The 12,399-nt window shown below is 48.0% G+C and overlaps 1 pseudogene; it reads right to left on the bottom strand.

The window, feature by feature from the left end:
• Positions 1 to 2,241: 2,241 nt before the first annotated feature.
• LOC141161064 (histone H2B 1.1-like) lies at positions 2,242 to 2,623 on the bottom strand (annotated as a pseudogene).
• Positions 2,624 to 12,399: the final 9,776 nt, after the last annotated feature.

Genomic DNA, 12,399 nt, shown 5'->3' with positions numbered 1-12,399 from the left:
TCAGGGAGGACCGCCGCTGCAAGGCAGACCGCTGAGGCTGGTGTTGGGGATGCAGCAGGGAATAGTACAACTCCCCACTGGAGGAGTGTAGCCTCAGGGCAGTATAATAGGATCCTGGGGGTGATGGTGCAGGCGCAGCAGTAACCACACAGAGTCCAATAATGCAGTCCAGGATCTTTTACTGATCTTATCACAGACCCACCAGGAGTACAGTGTAGGAATGGACCTGGGTGTCTGAGGGCATTCGGGCGAGCTCCACTGGTCAGGGAGAGTGGGTAGGCCTACCGTTCTCTCTCTGCCCTTGCTGACTATCTCCCCCTTTAGTGGTATGATAGCCCACGTCCCTGAGCTCGCCGTGTACTATGCCTGTATGGCTTGCGACTCGGGCCTTAGGTACCTGTAGCTTCTCCGTGCTGTACCGGTGCCTCTGTGTGGTGGAGCCTCCAGGCTTCTTGGCCAAGGGACCTGAAATCCCTTGCGGGTTGGTTATCTGCTGCAGGGCTTGCAACCCTGACAGCCTCGGACCCCAGTGTCCGGTTGTGTAGTCTCTCTCTGCCAGCACCGGCTCTCATCGCCTCTGTCCCTGGCTTTCTGTTCCTCCTTTGCCTCCTGGACTCCTCCGCTGCGGCTGACCTGTCCCTCTCTTCTGGGGAACCCTTCTGGATGCTTCAGAAGTGGGTCCTGGTCTCCATAACCCTGCCCTCAGTACCAGTTTTTATAGGGGCAGCCTGCTCCCCCTACTGGCCTGGGACAGGAGGTGCTGCATGCAAATGGTCCATGACAAGAGAACCTCCCTCCTGCTCTCAGACATAGCCTTACAAGTTTGTGGCATCCAGGCCTGGGGTGACACAAACTGAACGCTGCACTGGGACAAGGACATGGACTGTGATTGTTGCAAGTCTGCAACGACAGGTGCATGGCGGGAGGCATCTTATCACTTATGATGGGCACACTTTTAGGCAGTGACCTGGGAGTCAGAAATGGTTCCAAAGGTCTTCCCCATGCTGTTCCCATGTCTTTTCAGCACTGTATGCAAAAACGCATAAAAAATGCTACGTTTGAATATAGCCCAAGGTGTGGAGGAGTATTTTTGGTTTTGGTTATTTATTTTGCCTTATATACAAGTCATTACCCTGGAAAGAATGTTCCTTAATATATTTCCCAGGAAAATCCATTTTGCTTTTGCTTTTGTATGTTTTATTGTGAATCCATAAAAGTGGCGTAATACTCTGAAAACGTTGTTGACAGCAGTGACCTGGGAGTCAGAAATGCTTCCAGGGGTCTTCCCCATGCTGTTCCCATGTCATTTGAGCACTGTTCGATTTGGGCAATTTTTAGGCCCTCTGCAAACCACCAGAGGGCGCAGCCTGAAAAATGCTCGAGTTTTCTATAGAATTACATTGGGCTCATTGCTCGGGTCAAGCACCCGAGTATTCCAATTTGCTCAACCCGAGCAACCAGTACTCAAGCATTTTAGTGCTCACTCATCACTACTCCCTAGCTCAGCAACAGCTCTCCCTACACTGTCTGATTCCGTAGTGACTGTGACGAGCATGGCAGCGCCAGGTCTGATATAAACCTGATGACGCTGTGCGGCCAGCCAGTCACTCTAATGCCACAACCAACTTGGCTATGGCATGACATTGACTGTCACGCAACCCTTGCATGGTAATTGGCTGTATAATATGCACCAAACATGCGGGGCGGCGATTCAAGCTCCCGAACATTCAAAAAATACTCGCCAGCAACGAGCATCTCGAGCTCGAAACGAATAATGGTGAGCATGCTGCTCATCACTAAGAAACTCCACCGACCACAATCTCATGTAATCATCACCTTTCATAAAACAGTGAAGTAATTTCATTATTTAGAGAAACTAAGCCGAATCAATTCCTAAAATAGGAATGAGACGAAAAGGAGTCAGATCTGAGGAGCAAGGGCTTAAATAAGTCACTGAACTTCCATCTGAAATCACAAGGGCATTGGTGAAAGTGCTGAGCTGTGAAGGAGAACCCAGAAGCAGCCCCAGTTTTCTCGTGATCTTCTTCGTTAGCCCTTAGCATTCACTTCTACTTGTGCCACCTGCTATTTACCCTGTCACTAGACAGAGACCCGGGCTATGTGGTCAGACCCCTCGGGGAGACGGGAGAGAACACAGAAGCAGCAACAGCTCTGATGTAGACGGGGTGGTGGCTCTCAGAAGAGCCTTTGGGGTGATGGCGGAGCAGCAGACGAAGCAGATCACTTGGCGCTGGTGTATTTGGTGACGGCCTTGGTGCCCTCGGACACGGCGTGCTTGGCCAGCTTTCCGGGCAGCAGCAGGTGCACAGCTGTCTGGATCTCCCGGGAGGTGATGGTGGAGCGCTTGTTGTAGTGAGCCAGGCGGGAGGATTCCCCATGCGATGCGCTCGAAGATGTCGTTGACAGAGGAGTTCATGATGCCCATGGCCTTGTAGGAGATGCCAGTGTCGGGGTGGACCTGCTTCCGCACCTTGTACACGTAGATGGCGTAGCTCTCCTTCCTGCTCTTCCTACATTTCTTGCCGACCTTCTTCTGAGTCTTAGTGACGGCTTTCTTGGAGCCTTTCTTGGGCGCTGGCGCAGATTTGGCGGGATCAGGCATGGTGAGTATACAGAGATCACAACTCGGAGAAGAGAGAACAATGTTCCTGCTCCTCCAGCGCAGCGGTATTTATAGCCACACATGCAAATGAGCAATGCTGTTTGCTCCTCTTCTACTGGGTAAGAAAGTCATGTGACCTTTGTAAGCTGAGCCCGCTGCGTCTTATTGGTGTTTCCACAAGTCTACTCTCCATTGGCGGCTTCAGATCCATCCAATGATAAGGTAGGAGGTCGGGGCAGCAGCGGATTATTATTGGAGAGCTCAATTCTTCCTCTAATTTTGACTTTTTGGAGACTTACAGTGATGTCTGGACGCGGCAAACAAGGAGACAAAGTCCTTGCTAAGGCAAAGACCCGCTCATCCCGGGCAGGACTCCAGTTCCCAGTCGGCCGTGTGCACAGGCTTCTCCGCAAAGGCAATTATGCCGAGAGAGTCGGAGCCGGCGCTCTGGTCTATCTGGCCTCTGTGCTGGAGTATCTGACTGCTGAGATCCTGGAATTGGCCGGCAATGCTGCCCGGGACAACAAGAAGACATCATCCCCCGTCACCTGCAGCTGGTGGTGCGCAATGACGAGGAGCTCAACAGGCTGCTGGGTGGGGTGACCATTGCCCAGGGAGGCGTCCTGCCCAACATCCAGGCCATCCTGCTGCCCAAGAAGACCGAGAGTAGCAAGGGGCGCAAGAGCAAGTGAGCGCCGCTCCTCCACATCTGTCAGAACAACCAAAGGCTCTTCTAAGAGCCACCACATTCTCCTCATAGGAGCCCACACCGCAGATAGCAGGCGATGGTCCACACTAGGGTATGCTGACACCTGTGTACCAGACAGTATATAGATCTATCTGTGTACACGATCCTTGCACCACTGTATGATTTGCTGCAGAGGACTCATTTAATCTATTCAGGACCTCTGGCGTTGCTTGATTACCGGCACTTCACCTGACAAGGCTATGCACAGTGCACTGTGCGGCTGTGTCTGCCAGTAATGACACGGCAGGGGCGACACTGCGCCTATAATTGTGCTTGTGCATCGCCCCACCACATCATTACTACCAGACACAGCCGCACAGTCTACTGCGCATGGCCATGTCAGGTGAACTGCCGGCAATCAAGCAGTGCCAGTAGTCCTACACAGATGCCGTGGAAGCGGTCCGGGCCAGATGGCGAGTGGGCGCCCCTGATGGTCCAGGGTCATATCTGTGACACGCCAGCAGCATTGCACTGACACATGCCTGAGAAGTTGCTGGACAGGACTCAGACCGAGGCAGGTGAATGAGGTTAATTGCCGGCTTCCCCAAACCCCATAATAAAAATAATTCTTACGTGTGTGTGTGTGTATGACTGTGTATAAATATTTATGTCTGTTTTATGTGTTTTTAAGAATGTGTTCAAATATGTACGTATGCCTGTATGCACGTGTCTGTTTATTGTATGTGTACATATCTGTGTACCATGTGCATGTGTGTGTATGTATGCTTACCGTGTGATTGCATATCTCTGTACTGTGTGTGTATGTGTATGTCTGCGTACTGTGTGTGTGTGTCTGCATGTCTGCGTACTGTGTGTGTGCGCACACGTCTGCATATATGAAGGATGAAGAGGCAGGCTGGGTCCTGTGTTGTAAACCTATTTTTCTCTGAGTCATGTGACACTCCCTCTCCCATCATTCCTCCTCTACGTCTTACACAGCGGCATGATGACGCACCACGCTGTGTAAGAGAGTGGAGCTGGCAGCCGCTGAGGTGATGAGAGAGACGTGCTGCAGGGACGGAAGCAGCAGAGAATGAGGAGCGGTATATATGTATTTATTTTTTATTTATTTTAAATTAATATTATTATTTATTATATTGCCACTTATTCCATGGCGCATTACATGTGAAGAAATGGGAATAAATAGCAAAAACAATTACAATAATCTTGAACAAAACGTGACAGCGACTGGTACAGGAGGAGCAAGGACCCTGCCCACGAGGGCTCACAATCTACAAGGGATGGGTGAGGATACAGTAGGTGAGGGTAGGGCTGGTAGTGGAGTGGTATGGTGGAGCGAGGGTTACTGCAGGTTGTAGGCTTGTTGAGGGGTTGAGATGGGGTAAGATGATGAATTCTGTTTTGTCCATGTTAAGTTTTTGAAATCTAGCAGAGAATAAGGATGAAATAGCGGACAGACATTGTTGGATTTTGGTTAGTAGGGAGGAGATATCGTGTCCAGAGAGGTAGATTTGTGTGTCGTCGGCATAGAGGTGAAAGTTGTGAGACTCTATAAACTGTCCGAGGCATAAGGTGTAGATGGAGAAGAGTAAAGGTCCTAGAACTGAACCTTGGGGGACACCGACAGATAAAGAGTGAGATGAGGAAGTGGCGTGTGAGTGGGAGACACTGAATGTATGGTCTGTTAGGTATGAGGAGATCCAGGATAGGGCCAAGTCTGTGATGCCGAGAGATGAGAGAGTCTGGAGTAAGAGGGAATGGTCCACTGTGTCAAAGGCAGATGACAGGTCCAGGAGGAGGAGGACAGAGTAGTGTCGCTTGGATTGGCTGTTAGTAGGCCATTGGTGTTATGGTTAATATTTTATATCTAGCTTCATTATTTATTTAGGAAAACAATTTATATTTTTGCTATGTCTGAAGCCTCTGCTTTAAACTTGCATCATGGAATGTCTGACTAAGATATTGGTTTCCTGTGAATTCCCTGACAAGAAGGCTTACATTGGGCCAAGGTAAGTGTGTTATCACTGATTGTCTATTTTGGTTTCCTGTTCTGTTGTATGTAACAATTGTAGTTCCGTTTTGTCTAGCTAATAAAGGTGGTGAGTCTTAGCTGCCACACAGAAGACTCTACCTGCTGACAATGCATATCGCATGCATTTTGTCTCTCTCCCTTCATCGATGAAGTATTTTAATTTGAATCTCACTGGCAATGTGAAGACCCTTTGCTGTCTACTCCAACGTTCTCCCTAATAATAAAGAAGAGTCACCACAACATTGGTGACTTTAGTCAGTGCAGTTTCAGTAAAATTGTGCGATCAGAAACCAGATTGTAGGTGGTCGAAGAGGGAGCAGGAGGAGAGGTGGGAGGACAGTTCAGAAAGAACGTGTTGTTCCAGTAGTTTTGAGGCATAGGGGACAAGTGTTATGGGTCGATAGCTAGTCAGAGAGGATAGGTCAAGGGAGGGCTTTTTGAGGTTGGGTGTGATCGAGGCATGTTTGAAGTATTAGGGAAAGACGCCAGTTGTTGATGACAAGTTGAAAAGGTAGGCTAAGGTTGGGATGAAGATAGTGGTAAGGTTTGGGATGAGGTGGGACGAGATTGGGTCAAGTTCACAGGTGGTGAGGTGTGATTTGGAAAGTAAATAGGAAAGTTGATCTTCCGTAAAGGTAGAGAACGTGGTTATGGAGAAGGATGATTGAGTAGATGTGGGGAGAGGCTGAGGGCAGAGGTGGACTGGCCCACCGGAGGATCAAGAAAACCCCTGGTGGGCCCCCGGTCGCGATGGCCACGCCCCCAAGCCCCACACCCTAAACCCCTGGGCCTTGTAAAGAGAACAGATGGCCCCCCTGGTTCGCTAATCATATCGGCAGCACTGCCGATATGATTAGTGATGGGCCCTCTGCAACGGCAAACCAGGGAGAGCGATTTCCCTGCTCTGCCTGCTGCCGCAGTGAACCTCTGCCTCCTATGCGCAGTGCAACACTGCTGGTCCGTGCGCAGGAGGTCAGTCTCAGGGCGATGACGTCATCTCCCTGGTACTGCTTCCTGTGCGCACTGTGGAGGTCGGACCGGCGTCGCCCGAGGCAGCGGCAGCAGAATCTATGGGCCCCTACCAGGAATATATTATTGGAGGCAGGAGAATGTATGGGCTCCTGTCAGGTACATATTATTGGAAGCAGCAGAATCTATGGGCTCCTGTCAGGTATATATTATTGGAGGCAGCAGAATCTATGGGCTCCTGTCAGGTATATATTATTGGAGGCAGTAGAATCTATGGGCTCCAACCAGGTATATATTATTGGAGGCAGCAGTATGTATGGGCTCCTACTAGGTATATAATATTGGAGCCAGCAGAATCTATGGGCTCCTGTCAGGTATATATTATTGGAGGCAAGAGAATCTATGGGCTCCTGTCAGATATTGATTAGTGGAGGCAGGAGAATGTATGGGCTCCTGTCAGGTATATATTATTGGAGGCAGCAGAATGTATGGGCTCCTGTCAGGTATATATTATTGGAGCCCGCAGAATGTATGGGCTCCTGTCATGTATATATTATTGGAGGCAGCAGAATGTATGGACTCCTGTCAGGTATATATTATTGGAGGCAGGAGAATCTATGGGCTCCTGTCAGGTATATATTATTGGAGGCAGCAGAATCTATGGGCTCCAGTCAGGTATATATTATTGGAGGCAGCAGAATCTATGGGCTCCTGTCAGGTATATATTATTGGAGGCAGCAGAATCTATGGGCTCCTGTCAGGTATATATTATTGGAGGCAGCAGAATCTATGAGCTCCTGTCAGGTATATATTATTGGAGGCAGGAGAATGTATTGGCTCCTGTCAGGTATATATTATTGGAGGCAGCAGAATCTATGGGCTCCTGTCAGGTATATATTATTCGAGGCAGCAGAATGTATGGGCTCCTGTAAGGGATATATTATTGGAGCCAGCAGAATCTATGGGCTCCTGTCAGGTATATATTATTGGAGGCAGCAGAATCTATGGGCTCCTGTCAGGTATATATTATTGGAGGCAGGAGAATGTATGGGCTCCTGTCAGGTATATATTATTGGAGGCAGGAGAATGTATGGGCTCCTGTCAGGTATATATTATTGGAGGCAGCTAAATCAATGGGCTACAACAAGGTAAATATTTTTGGAGGAAGGAGAATGTATGGGCTCCTGTCAGGTATATATTATTGGAGGCAGCAGAATCTATGGGCTCCTCTCAGGTATATATTATTGGAGGCAGCAGAATCTATGGGCTCCTGTCAGGTATATATTATTGGAGCCAACAGAATCTATGGGCTCCTGTCAGGTATATATTATTAGAGGCAGCAGAATCTATGGGCTCCTGTCAGGTATATATTATTGGAGGCAGGAGAATGTATGGGCTCCTGTCAGGTATATATTATTAAGGCAGGAGAATGTATGGGCTCCTGTCAGGTATATATTATTAAGGCAGGAGAATGTATGGGCTCCTGTCAGGTATATATTATTGGAGGCAGCAGAATCTATGGGCTCCTGTCAGGTATATATTATTAGAGCCAGCAGAATCTATGGGCTCCTGTCAGGTATATATTATTAAGGCAGGAGAATGTATGGGCTCCTGTCAGGTATATATTATTAAGGCAGGAGAATGTATGGGCTCCTGTCAGCTATATATTTTTGGAGGCAGGAGAATGTATGGGCTCCTGTCAGGTATATATTATTAAGGCAGGAGAATGTATGGGCTCCTGTCAGGTATATATTATTGGAGGCAGGAGAATGTATGGGCTCCTGTCAGGTATATATTTTTGGAGCCAGCAGAATCGTTGGGCTCCTGTAAGGTATATATTATTGGAGGCAGCTGAATCAATGGGCTACTACAAGGTAAATATTTTTGGAGGCAGGAGAATGTATGGGCTCCTGTCAGGTATATATTATTGGAGGCAGCAGAATGTATGGGCTCCTGTCAGGTATATATTATTGGAGGCAAGACTGGTGCCATTATGTGCCATGGTCATGGCGTGGCAGTATTTGTCCCTTGTATGTGGTATTATTCGGACAGGGTGTATGTGGTGGTAATATGTGGTCTTCTGATGGTGTGGCAGTATATATACCTTGCACTTGGTAGTATTTGATCACTATGTGGTGGTATGTGTTCTGGTCATGGTGTGGCGGTATTTCTTCTATATGGTATTATTAGTCTAGGTATAGTGGATTGTTGTCAGTCATTTGTTTTTTCGGATATTAAGAATGGGAACTTTCTTTATTTGCAAAACATATTAAATACTTGGATGTTTAGCCTCTCCCTGTGTTGTGACTACTATGACGCACCCCTAGGCCGTGGGGTACTCGGTACCGGGCCGGTCGTTGCTAGGGGAGATCTCACAGTGGCGGCAACCCGGTCCATGACCCAGGGCTGTCAGTAAAAAGGGGAATATTATTTACAGGGGATTAAAGTTTATATATAAAGTTTGTGACGCCACCTGTGGTATGCGGCTAAAGGGAGCCGCCGCTGCGGAGCAGGTCCTCTGGAGCTGATGTTAGTGCAGCAAAGTTGGTGTGGCTCTCCACAGGTAGAGCTTAGCTCCAGGGCAGTGTAGATGTTATAGGTTGTGCTGGGAGCTGTAGTGCAGGGGTGATGGCGCAGATAATAATCACAGAGACAGTGGGGTGCAGTCTTCCGAGTTTACTCACAGTTATTATGTTCCTCAGGTTACAGGTTCCGGACTACAACCTCCCACGTCGTGCTGCGTTCACCAGGCAGGGGTTCAGCAATCCCTCAGGTGGTTCAAGAGTGCCTGACAGGACCCCTTTCTATGTGCCTTCCTCAGTCATCTTCCTGCGCTGGCTTTCGCCCTCCTGCCCTGCGCCTCGCAATCAGTGTCCCAATCCGGTAGCCTCGGGTCTTGTTGGGCGACCTGCAGTCCCCTGGACCCTCTGTGGCCACCTTCTCAGTGATATAATTGCGGATGTGGCCACTGCACCTTACAAGTACAGCAGCCTCCGGTTCCTAGCTGAGCCTTGTAGTTCTCCACTAGTTTAGGGGCCGGTCCCCTCTGCGGCTCGATCCCTCCACCGCCTGGCAGATTCGGGCGTACGGGTGGCCTCCAGCACTGCCCGCACCCCTGGGATCCCTTCTGTTCCTGGAGCCTTTCTCCTGCTCCCTCTCCTCTCTCAGTCCTGGGCCTCTCACTAGGCCCGCCTCCAGAGCAGAACTCCTGCAGAGCCTCTGCTCCCCTTACTATCCTCCTCTGACTGGCTGAACTCACTTCCCAAGATGGTTCCCTCTTTTATATCACTTCCTTTCCTGTGCTCCCCTGAACTACGTCCTCCACCCACACCCACTACATAGTTCCACCCTTCAGCTAGGGACCAGGGACTGTGCTCTCCTTTAGGAGCAATCTCGCCCTGCCCCACTGAAGTGGAATGTGTTGGATGCAGCTGTTAGGGTCCCGGGCAGCATTCCATCCTTACCTGAGAGTGAGATTCCACACCTCTGGGTGAGATGCAGTACCTCTGTGGCGACTGATAACCCAGGGGCGCCACAACTACACAGCTGCAGAGATGCACATCAGCTCAAGACGCAAAAAGTAAGCTGTCACACAGCCCCAGATCAAAAAAAAATGAGAACACTACGATGCGCAGAACATTGCGCGAAAAGTGTGATTTCTTTTTTCAATCTTGTGAATTTGTTTTCACCACTTAGATACCAGTAAAGGTATACATGTTTGGTAACTACGAACACATACTGACCCGAGGCATGACACTGTCACGTTGGTTTTACCATATAGTGAACATGGTGACTAAAAAACCCAATAAACAAATGTGTAATTGCACTTTTTTTGCAATTTTACTGCACTTAGAACTTTTGTTCCCATTTCCCTGTACACTATATGGTAAAATAAATTATTGCATCTGAAAGTACAACTCGTCCCGCAAAAAAACTCTCTTTCCTGCTACTACAGACTTTTATATGACTGCAATTTACATTCTGCTGCTTACACAAACATTTTTGCAGTTTACAAGACACTTCTTACACTTGCTTGCACCCAGGTTTCATGTGAAAGAGTGTTCTCAAAGCTGAAAATAGTAAAAATTCGTCTGAGGTCTTCGATTGCACAGGAGCTTTTAGAGTCACTCCTTCTGTTGAACATTGAGTATGACATTTCAAGGAACTTAGACTATGATACATTATTAATACGTATGCAATGTCATCTTCTGTTCTGAAAAAAAACTTTTGTAATTTTGCTGCTGAATGACTGTTAGTGTGTGTTTATTTGTTGTTTTGGGCCTTTCACTAACAATTGAATGGTACTGTATTATAGAGGAGAGGAAAACGTGCAATACAAACTTCCAAAATGCTTACAGAATTCTTTAAGTTTTCCCAGTGGGCCAAGTTTGGTGCTGCTACAATGATGCTGGCAGCTGGGTTGCTAGATAGATGCCGGTTCAATTTGTGGCACTCATATTTTAAGAGAATGTACCTTGAAAGTATTTATTGTTATTGTTCTGTTATGGCACTTTATCACACACTGATGTGAATAAGATAACAGTGTTCCTCTTTTGCCAGGAGTGTTTCTTTAGTTTGTTATTTATTCATTATATTGTTTATTTATTGGTTAATAAAGTTGATTCATTTTGAAAGAGTTTGTGGACTTATGTTATTCTTATATACGGTAACTGCATGGTGCTGGTGGGCCCCAAGATTGATTTTTTTTCCTGGTGGGTCCCAGGTACTCCAGCCTGGCTCTGGCTGTGGGAACATTAGGCAAAAGCTTTTTCTCATGGTGTTAATCTTCTGCTTGAAGAATGAGGCAAAGTTTTCAGCTGAAATTAGAGGAGAAGGAGGAGTCACTGGGGAATGAGGGAGAGATTTGAAGGTGTTGAATAGTTGTTTGGGATTGTGAGACAGGGAGGATATGAGAGATGAGAAATATGTGTGTTTTGCTACAGTGAGTGTGGACTTGAAGGTAGTGAGGGACTGTTTGATCAGTGAGTACTGATAATACTGGAGGACTGGGGCTGCATTTTATCCTATGGTGGGGGCTGCATTTTTACCCTATGGTGGGGGCTGCATTTTTACTCTATGGGGGGCTACATTCTACTGCATACAAGACCATGGGCAGTGCAATATACTGTGTGGAGGACCATGGGGAGTGCATTATACTGTGTGGAGGACCATGGGGAGTGCATTATATTGTGTGGAGGACCATGGCGAGTGCACTATACTCTGTGGAGTCTGAAGGTTTGTGCGGGGCCATTATACTGTATATAAGCCCATTATACTGGATGGAGGGCTGTGTGGTGGTCAAAGTTGGGGGATCAAACTGTTTTGGGGTCAGCATACTTTACCCTGGGAGTTGAGGTGGGTACAGTAGCGTCATTATACTGTGCATGTGGAGGAATTCACATGGGGGTATCATACTGTTTTTGGGGGCACTTTTGTTGGCATCACACTTTATGGGGCAATGAAAGAGGAATCTAGGAATTCAGCAGGAGAAAAATTACTACGTAATGGCTGGAAAGTTGTGAGATCTGCTCTTCTGCGACCCCGACAATTATTTACTTTTTTTTTTGGGGGGGGGGGGGGGGGGCAATTAGAACTACTGCTGAGTAGGCAGAGTAGGGAAAGCAGCAGCTCTCCCTACTCTGCCTGTTTCCGGGGTAGACTGTGACAAGCATAGTGTCAACGGGCCTTAAATAGACCCGATGATGCTATGCGGCCAGTCAGTCACTTTAATGCCACAACCAACATGGCTACGGCATTACAGTGTGTGGCAAGCAATCCCTGCATGTTGTTTGACCATCTAAATAGCGCCAAACATGCAGGGAGGAGACCCGAGCTCCAGCCCGAGCAACCCGGAAATACTCGCAAGCATGTCGAGCACAGTGATGCTCGGCGAGTACCGAGTAGTGGTGAGCATGTTTGCTTATCACTTGTTAGATCCCTCCTGTTTGTTTTTTCCATCTTGTGTTTTGCGTTCACGTGACCATCTGCCTTTATATTCCAGCTCCGCCCTTTTGGCTGTGCTGGGCTTCAGTGTTGTTTGACTGTTTTGCTAGCGAGGTGCTTCGG

This window comes from Phyllobates terribilis, unplaced genomic scaffold (assembly GCF_046119375.1).
Source record: "Phyllobates terribilis strain yellow unplaced genomic scaffold, ASM4611937v1 Scaffold_9__5_contigs__length_417890890, whole genome shotgun sequence".
NCBI lineage: Eukaryota > Metazoa > Chordata > Amphibia > Anura > Dendrobatidae > Phyllobates > Phyllobates terribilis.
Note: the sequence above shows the minus strand (reverse complement) of the source record. Positions and strands in the feature narration are given on the sequence as shown.